The following is a 10085-nucleotide window of genomic DNA, read 5'->3' as shown; positions in this document are numbered from 1 at the left end:
GAGGAAGGTGGCAGAGGCGGGGAAGCAGCTGCCGCTGAGCCAGGAATCGCATCCAGCTCTCCCTTACACCCCCATAAATCCAGAGCCACTTGGGCGGAGGGACCGGCTGGGGGCTCCCCGAAGGACATAGCTCATATTCTCGTAGCGGATCTAATGAAGACTATTGGAAAAAATGCAGTATTTAAAAGACTGAAAATGTATTCCTATTGTTATCACTCTCTTTTATGTGTTTATGCATAGTGCATCGGAATGAATCAATACTGGATTGCCCTATAAATAAATGAGCATATCAGTAAACCCAGTAATAAAATGAAGTGATGAAAAATATGGAAATCAGTCGCATTTGTGTAAATCCACTTATTGTTTACTTTAATATTTTCTTATGCAGTTCCGTAGCTCCAAAGAGACAGATTTAAAATCAGGTAATGCTCAGCAGATGACAGATCCTAATGTGTCGCTGCTGGCAAGCTCGGAGTACCGGCAGCTCTCCAGGGGTTTCCATCGAAGCACATTAGAGGAGCAGAGAAAGCAGCCCCTGAAGAGAGAGCATTAAAAAGCTGGGGAGAAGACGTATCCTGAAGTGCAACGCATCTCGCACCAGCATCGGGGACCAAAGCCGAGGCACCCGCACAGCCTCCAGGGATGTGGTAGGGGCACGGGGTGAGGGAGCACCTGGGTCAGGCTGGAGGATGGAGAAATGAGATGCTTTCTGAAGCCACGTGGTGGGATGGGACCACATCATCCCACCCTGGTTACTCAGCTCCTCCTCAGATCGCCCGTTGCAACCTCATCTGGTGCATCCCGGCCACGGCATGGCACCTCTTGGCCATGTCATGGCACCTCCTGGCCATGTCATGGCACCTCTTTGCCACACCATGGCACCTCCTGGCCATGTCATGGCACCTCTTTGCCACACCATGGCACCTCCTGACCACACCATGGCAACTCCTGCAACTCCTGGCCATGTCACGGCACCTCCTGGCCACACCATAGCATCTCCTGGCCATGCTGTGGCACCTCCAGGCTATGCCATGGCATCTCCTGGCCATGCCATGGCACCTCCCAGTCATACCACAGCACCTCGCAGCCACACCATGGCAGTTCCCAGTCACATTATGGCATCTCCCAGCCATGCCACAGCACCTCTCATGCGTGATGGCTCCTTCCCCTGCCTGGAAGCTCTCCAGGCAGGGCCACCATCCCTGGTGTCCTTCAGGGGACATCAGGGAGCTTGCTGGCCGCAGAGCCCTGCCCATACATGGCACAAGGACCACCCAGCACCAGCTGGGGAGGCAAAGCAGAAGGATTTTATCCGCTGCAGAAACCCCACAGAGGTCAGGGATGGTGACTTCGTGCCTTGGCCACACCAAGCCAGGTCCAGTCTGTCCCTTCTGGGGCTCTCCCATTCCCATTTCAACCCCCCCTCCCCGAGTGCCGACGGGGTGGGAAGGGGTCGGGATCATGTGTGGGACCATGGAGGGGTGAGGACAGGTCCTGCCCGCTCCCCTGCCCACCCCTCCTCCGAGCATCCCCCTAGAACGCTGCCAGTTTTTCCTCCCACCCAGGCAGGCAGAAAACACCCCCTCCCCGCACGGCCTCCGGGGAAAGCTATTTTAGAGTTGCTCTTTTTTTTTCTTCCCCTTCTTGTCTTTTTTAAATTTTTAAAAAAAAAAAGCAAAATTAAAAAACCCAAACCAAGAAACACAACACATCTCCCCCCATCTGGGCTGCGAGCTGGGTGCCAGCATCTTGGCGCCGAACGCTCGACGTTTGCTTTTTATAAACGCCTCGAAACCCAAAGTTTCCTCCCGCGCTCCCGGGATGCATCCAGGCGGGTGCCGCATCCAGGCGGATGCTGCGTCCCCCCACGAAGCCCCTGTTACCCCCCGCGACCCAGCTCTGCCCATCCAAAGGAGCTTCCAGAGGCAGAGAGAGCCAGAAATCCCCCTACCCCAAGGTTAGGGGCTGTAATTTGTCTTTGTGGCTAATTAGCTTCCCTTCTTGTTAGTCACTTACATCTACGGTTCTCAAAAATCTAGTTGCCGAGGAGGGAAATCCGCCGTCCTGCCGAGTTAATTCTCTAACAGCAAATCTCCTGTACCTCAGGTACATTTTTCTTAAATTCCCGGCTGAGTTCAATTAAATGTTTATGAGACTGTGCGCTTTCCCCCCGCCGCGCTGCCAGCACCGAAGCAACAGAATTAAGCTCCTTCTGGAACAAAACAAAAACAAAAGGAGGAGGGGGGTGGGGGGGAAGAAAAAAAAAAAAAGAGGGGAAAAAATTATAAAATCAAGGTGGTTTAGGAGGGTTGGGTTTTTAAGATTGCAGGAATATAATTCCCCTGGACTGCTGTTGCTCTGTGTCGCGCAGCCACGGCGTGTTGGCAATATCGACAAGGGGGTTTATATGAATAATTGAAGAAATTCTGTATTCCCTGCAAAAGAAAAGGCAAGCCGAGAGGGTTGTTGAGATAATCAGGAGCTCGCTAATCAATATTCTCAGCCCCAGCCTCCTCCTCGCTTCTCCAAAAGGAGCAGTGCCATAAGCTCATCAGTAACTGTAAAAAAAACATCGCACTCCGAGTGTCAAAATAGTCAAGCACAGCATATTGTATTGCCAGATTTCCCTCCCGGTCCACCCCGGTGCCAGATTACATCCATCAGCAGGGAGGGAAGCCGTCCAACGATGACTTACTTACGCTTAAGTGTTCATAAATAAGATTTTTAAGATATAGATGGCTTTTTAATTTTGGTGGAATGTGGGGGGGATAAGATAAAAAAAGATTAAAATGATGGGGTTGATGCGATGCAAAGTGACCTCTCGGGTGCTCCCCAGTAAATCCCGCAGCCCGGCCGTGCCGGGGGATGTCCCGGTCCCGATCTGGCTTGTATCGCGGTGAAAACAGCCAGAAAAAAATTTACGCCTGCACCACAAATGGTGGCAAAGCCTTTGTCTGATGGGGAGATACATTGAGAGACCATATCCCCGCCATGAAAACCTCATTAGAGAGACTCTAATTACTGCCCTGCAGTTGGTGGGAAGAGACAGAAACCGTAAAACCTGAGGGGGGGGGGAGGCTATTAATTGCTTTTTGATAAATTGGGGGCTGAGGTGCTGATGGCAGAGGTCGGGAGGTGCCCGCGCGGGGCTCGGCTGTGCTCAGAGCCCCTGCCACCGGCGACGCACGTCCCGTCCCCTCCTCGCCCACCCCGAGCATCCCTACCCGGCTCCCAGAATGGACACTTTTGGGGCAAAACTGGGTTTGCAAGGGAAGGAGCTGCCACTGCCAGCGTTAGCAGCTGGTCCTGGCTGCAGGACCTGCAGCGTGCTCCGTCCTCACATCCCACCAAAACCTCGGGACCGCGACCACCATGCTCAGCGTGGAGTTAGCCTTGCGCCCCGGCGCTGCAGGGATTTGAGTCACGAGTACGCAAACTGCAGGGGAGCGATCCCTTCCTCCCCTTCCCACCAGCATCACCAAAAACCCACCCAGTCATGCCCCGGTGGGACAGGAGGAGATACGGTGCAGGGCGGCCACCACCATCCCCTGCTGGATGGGCCACGGGGCAGGCGGGGTGACCCCGGCCATCAATCACCCCCTACGCCTTATGTAAATCCGCGATGCTAAAGATGTATGGAGCCAATTACCAGGGGTCACTGCCGGGTGTAAAATTCAGACAACGAAGCTCCCAGTCTCAAATGAGTTTGTGTGAGATTGCGAGCTTACTGCCTTTTATTGGACAATATAAATATTTCACTGTTATATAAAAAAATATTGGCAAGAAAGCAGATAAACCCGAGTCCTGTGTGTATACAGAGAAGCAGGGAGTGAAAAACGGCCGTCAGCATCTTTTTAATGGCCTTTGGTGTGCTACAGGAACACGGGTTGCGAAGGGGCTTTGATGACCGCAGCGGGACCGGGGGACCCCGGGGACCCCCGTCCCGGACCCAGCGGGGCTATGCCGGGAATGGGAGTGATGCCGGCGGCACAGCGCGGACACACGGATGGCGGCAGAGGCCAAGGGGTTGTGTCTTGATCTGGCTGCGATGGAGAGCAACATGCGGGATGCAGAAGCGGCCGTGGGATCCCCGGAGGCTGGGCACCATTCCCAAGAAGCGGATGCCGTCCCCAAGCGCAGGGCTGAGCCTGTGCTCGCCGCAGAGGATGCCCGGGAGGGGAGGGGAGAGGAGGGAACTGCCTCGCCATACGGATCAATCCCAAACGCAATTTCCTATCAGTTTTCCCCAACTTGTCCTTCTGGGATTGCATCCGTCCTCATCTGCAGACCCCTGTGCCAGCGCAGAACATCCTTAATTCACGCTCACCCATATATCAACCGTTCCCTACAACAATAAAGCGGGAGAAAAGAAAAAATAAAAAGCCTATAGGAATCGATACCTCTTTCTCTCCCTCTCTCTACCTATATTTTATTAAAAACGTTAGCATCAATATTAATGTTTAAATCCTCACCAAGCTGAGTTTAATTACCTGTAAACTGCATCCACAGCTACGTGGACTTTGCTCCTCGCTGCAGTAAATACAGCCGAGGAGGAGCAGTGCCAACATCGCTGAGCGTCACCTTCCCGTCCCCGCAGGAGCGGCCGTATCCAGCTCCCCCCGTCCCTCAGGAGCATCGCCAGCCGTGTGCCCAGGGCACGGCAGGTGATGGAGACGGAGCCACGGCGTGACCTGACCCGGGATGGAGCCAAAAGGAGAAGGGGGAGACGGGAGAAGGGAAAAATTGGGATCCTGGGAAGAAAACGATGCGTAAATATAAAATATCTAGGGCTCTTGCCGCCAAAAGGAATCTGCTTTCAGCCACGACGTGAATCGTAACGTTTGGGAGGAGGGCACGAGGGAGAAGTATTTGAATGGAGTCCATTAGCGGCTGAAGACGATGAATAACTCGCAGAACCCGCTCCTGAGCCGCCGGCGAGTTCACGGACCCTGCTCTGCCAGGAAAGAGAAATACAAGTTTGTCAGGCTTTGCCGGCTGCTTTGGGGCCGTGCCACGCTCGCACACGTGTGGCCGCATCCTTTCACCGCCGGCACACACGGGCACGGCAGCTGGGAGGGAGCAGGGATCGGTCCCGCTGCTGCCACCCGTCACCCCGGCGCCCATCCCAGGGCCACCGACGGTCCACGGTCCCGCAGCAGAGATGCTGAGCCGCGAGGTCTCGGCATCTAAAATGGAATCAGGGTTTTACAGCGTGTTATCAAAGAGCCGTAATGGGATCTCGCGGAGGGCAGAGGTTTGAGGCGCGCATCAGATTGCCATTCCCAGGGAGATAGGAAAAGGCTGTGTTTTTTAAAAAACCCATATATCAAGGGATGCTATCTGATGTGTTGTGTTGGTGGCTGCTCGCGGGCAGCTCCACCACCCCAGAGTTTTGCCGTCCTGCTCCTTACCGGAGGCCACAGAGGGGCTGATGGAGGGGGCCAGCCTGGTCCTGCCTTCCCGCATCCCTGCAACCCTCCCGGTAACCCCCCACCACCACACTCCTCCTGCATCCAACAGGCTCCACTCCTCCCGGCCGGCATCGTTAAGGCCCTTTCCTTATTACACCTATTACAGCGGTTTCCCAAGGCCAGGGCTGGGACGGCGACGGTAGCGTTCGAGGGCTGCACTTCCAGAATAATATTCATTACCATATTCATTCAGTGTTTATCTCGCAGATGTACGGATCCGTTACAATGGAGAAAAAAGAGAACTCAGAATTTGTTCTCAAAAGATATTCAAATTAGTTAATCAAGAGTCCTTTTATTACGTGTCTCATGTACCAGCAGCAACTATCCATCGAGATAAATGATCAGCTGCTAATAACTGATTACATTGCAGCAAGTGTTTTCTTATCCCTATTACCACCATGTTTAAAGACATTTTATAAATTTCTAATTATTGTAAATTGTTTCTCCTTTTGAAAACATCTTCCCATAGTCATCAGCTGTCAATTTCCCCTGAAAAATCTCTCTCTGAAATGAGCTCATAGTAAGATGCTCGGGAAGCAGAGAAAACCCTTGCAGGCTCCCAGCCGGCGGGATGCAGCCCAGCCACCTCCATCCCGGGGCGCTGGGGGACCGGGATGCTCCTTCAGCCCTTTTATAAGTGAACTGGGCTTGAAAGCAAAATAAAAGCATCCATAAGTCGGACCAATCCGGGATGGTGCTGTGTTCACCCACCGCACGATGCCAAGGTGACGGTTGGTGGAATGGGCCATCCCCTCGGATGGATTCGCTCTCCGGCAAACCACGAAGAAATAAATAAGCCGCAGTATATAATACAGCTCTTGACAAGCGCAAAACACCCGCTCCTGCAGACACTGGCATCCCAGGGCAGATCTGGGCTTGGGAGAGCCCTAAATAAAATCCCACTCGCTTTCTGCGTGTTTTACAGACGAAAGCTGACATAGTTGAGAGGGTTTGAAGCCAACCAGGACTTTAAATCCAGCGGTCGGCCTTGAGCTGCCGCTCCAGCCGATTTCTGGGCTCCATTCATTATTGCAATCAATCAGCTCAAAAAAAAAAAACAACCAAAAACCAAAACCCAACCGCAAAAACAACAATAAACCACCCTCTAAACTCACTTAGACACTTTAATGGAAAAGGTATCTCCTTCCATCTTCCCTGGCCGTGATGGCGGGGCTGGAGCCGCGATCCACGCACCACGGGCCGGGCTGCAGCCGGGAAAATCCGTACCATGCCGGGGACCGCGGTGGGACCAGCAGAGCATCCATGTGCTCCTGGAAGGGACCCAGGATGCAATGAGGTGCCAGTCTGCCATCACCAGTGCCACCACATCGGGTGATGGTGGCTCCGCTGGTGACGTTCACTGCCCGGGGGTGGGGATGACCAGGACAGGAGCACATCACGGCTGTGCTCCGCGGCATAGCTGGACCAAGGAGATATTTGTCAGGGTTTCGCCAAGCACTTCCATGCCGGAGTTGACTAAGCCAAAGCTGCCGGTGGCAGCTGTACCATGGAGGGATGGGATGGGAGGAGGAGGAGGAGGAAGGCTCTCCAGGATAACCCCATGCAGAGGACCAGGGTGTCTGGCCAAGCACGTTTGCCGGGCAGAGCAGGACCCGGGGCTGCCAGGAAAGGGAGGAGCAGGCGGAGGGACGCGGAGCCTGGCACGGAGCAGCCAAGGTCCTTCCCGGCTCCAGGGGGGCTCAGACCAGAGGAGGAGACGCCGCAGGCACCAGCCATGCCATTATACGCTTTATTGATGCTGTTCTGAAGAAAGCTAATCAATATATTAGATTTCCCAAAGAAAGAAAACACCAGCTGCCAGCAGCACATAACTCCTCCGCCGCGGTGCATTTTTCCATCAAGCCCCGGAGCCGCGCGTGTCTGCGCAAGATGAGGTCACGTTCAAGAGGAGACCTCCCGCTCCCCCAGCGGCCAGGTCAGGGCCAGGGCCACGGCCACCACTTCGCCACGTGGCCAAGCCCACGTGTGTGTGTGTCCCCCTCCTCGGGCTGAAATAAAAATGGGAAATTCCCCCAATTATCTTGCAGCAGGGACGCCGTGGGGTGCGGAGAGACAGCCCAGCACTCAGATGGACAAACCCAGACGGGTCCAACGGGGTTCCCAAGGGACTTCCCCCCGCAATCCCAATGCCTCCGCATCCCTGCAGGGACCCGCAGTCCCCAGCATGGATCTGGGCTTCACGGAGGGTTCCCAAGGAGCTTTCCCCGTTGGGAAAAGCCATCTCATAAACTGCCCTTTGCCAACCCCGTTCCCCCCGCAGAGCCATTCCTGCAGCACCGACCGGTCCCAAACACAGTTGCTCAGCCACGGGCCAGCAAGAAAATGGAAAGCATCAAACCTACGGATGCGCTTGGCAATAGAGGGATCCCGGCACACGGGACCCCGGCAAACCAAACCGCGGCACCCGGCGTGCCATGCTCGCTGCTGCCCACACCCCGTCACCGCGCCAGGGGCGTTCGTTCCTTAAACCATTAAAGCTGATGCCATCGCAGCTCCGAAAGCTGTTTAAAAAGGACAGGATAAATCCACGTTGGACCTAACGCTCAGCACCGGCAGGAAAGCAGACTGACGTCACGGGGAATTGATTAGTGTTTTAATAGAATTAGATCATTGGGAGGGTTGCAGACCTGTTTCAGAAACCCAAATGTTTTGCAGATTCGCATTCAAAACCCTAAACCAGGGCGCATTTAACCAAGGCAAAGTAAATGTCCCACATTTCCCCAGGATTATCTGAACCATATCAGATATAATCCAATGATCTGTAAAGTGATTATACCCAACTGAATATAAGAGATCTCTTCTGGTAATGCAATATTTCATCCAGCTGCAGACATTAGGAGGAGGCAAACAAAGGAGGAGATTTAATAAGTGGAAATAAAACTATAGGCAGGCAAAGTAAATGTCCCACATTTCCCCAGGATTATCTGAACCATATCAGATATAATCCAATGATCTGTAAAGTGATTATACCCAACTGAATATAAGAGATCTCTTCTGGTAATGCAATATTTCATCCAGCTGCAGACATTAGGAGGAGGCAAACAAAGGAGGAGATTTAATAAGTGGAAATAAAACTATAGGCAGAGATAGTTTTAAATTATTTTTTTTTTTTTGTATCGCATCTAATTGCAATCAACAACAGACATCTGACACAGTGACAGCATCAGCAAAATTGCTGCTGAGAGCACAGAATCTTTGTCTAAAAATAATCAGACATTCAGCGCGCCACTGTTTGTTATAATGGTAATCGATGCTGGAGGCTTTGAATTCCATCAATTTATAGATCTGCTCTGTTCTGCCTGGTGATTGTGTTCTGCACACATCCACTCCCGCTCGGCGCAGGCAGCGCCGGGGCACTGTGTGATTAAGATAAGCTCAGATTCCTTTCATACATTCCTTATCAGCTCTAATTCTCCACCAGGCAGAGATGTTCACAGCAGTTAAAGATTAGTTCAGCTTCTCAGACGCCAAATTTGAGGGTATTGATCAATAAATCAAATCACGGGCAATCAATCGCCCGATCCGAAGAGTCTAGCCGATGCATTATTACTGGCGCCTTCGAAGCCGAGGCTTTTTCATGGGTTTCATCAAAACGCGGCTTCCCTGGCTCCCCGCCAGCTCCCGGGCTGCCTAATAGACTCCGCAGCAGAGGAGCTCCAGCCCAGCAGAAGAGCAATAAATTTCTCATCAAACAGCCGATAGAGAAACAAGATGAACATCTGTTTTGCTGCAATGAAACTCCTGTGTTCTTCAGAAGCTGCAAACCAGGTCTGACAGACCACCCCAAAGGCAGCTTTGCCTTCAACAAAGCAGCAAAGCAGAATATTTGCCGGTTATTTCAATCAGGTAATTTAAGAAGACTTTGCATTCTCCTCTCTGCAGCTGCCGGAGCTTTACAGACAGGATTCCTGCTCAGTCGATAATAAAAGCCATCCTGGGACCCTGTACTATGAAGGCAATTTTATGATACCCATTATGTGGCAATGTAACTTCATTAAAAGCTGTTTATTCCCTCTAAGCATTTTAAGCACTTTCCCTCACCCATAAAGAAGAGCCTCTCGGTGCACTGGAAAGGTTATTTGTGCCGGGAGCCGCTTTCGGGTGTTTCTTGGCCGGGGACGAGGGTCGTGCCAGCCGCCAGGTCCCCGCAGAGGGGCTTCTCCTCCCGGCCGGCACTGCCACGGGAGCTGCCGAGAGGCAGCCGTATATTATTTTTATTATACACTCAAGATGAGCTATGTTTACTGGAGCTCTGTTTAGGTGACATTTATTATGCCAGCTTCTTTTATATATTAATACGGACAAGTGCCCCGAAAATTTGCCTCTGCTGCAAAGAGGGGCTGGTTCCTCTGCACACCCATTTGTTCTTCCATTTGGGACAATTTGGGGTGTCTCAGCCCTCAGAGCTTCATTTTCCAACCCGGCATTATAATTCAGCATCCACAGATGGAGCCGCAATCACGGCAAAGCGGGAGCCAGACCCCATCCTGCAGCCGACCGCATCCCTGCAGCACGCAAGAGTCGCCTTGCTCCAAAGGAGAGACCAAATTAAATCCTTATAAACCATCGAGGAACCCCTAAATCTCAAATTCA

Source organism: Charadrius vociferus, unplaced genomic scaffold (genome assembly GCF_000708025.1).
Source record: "Charadrius vociferus isolate BGI_N301 unplaced genomic scaffold, ASM70802v2 scaffold332, whole genome shotgun sequence".
NCBI lineage: Eukaryota > Metazoa > Chordata > Aves > Charadriiformes > Charadriidae > Charadrius > Charadrius vociferus.
This window is presented reverse-complemented; position numbering follows the sequence as displayed.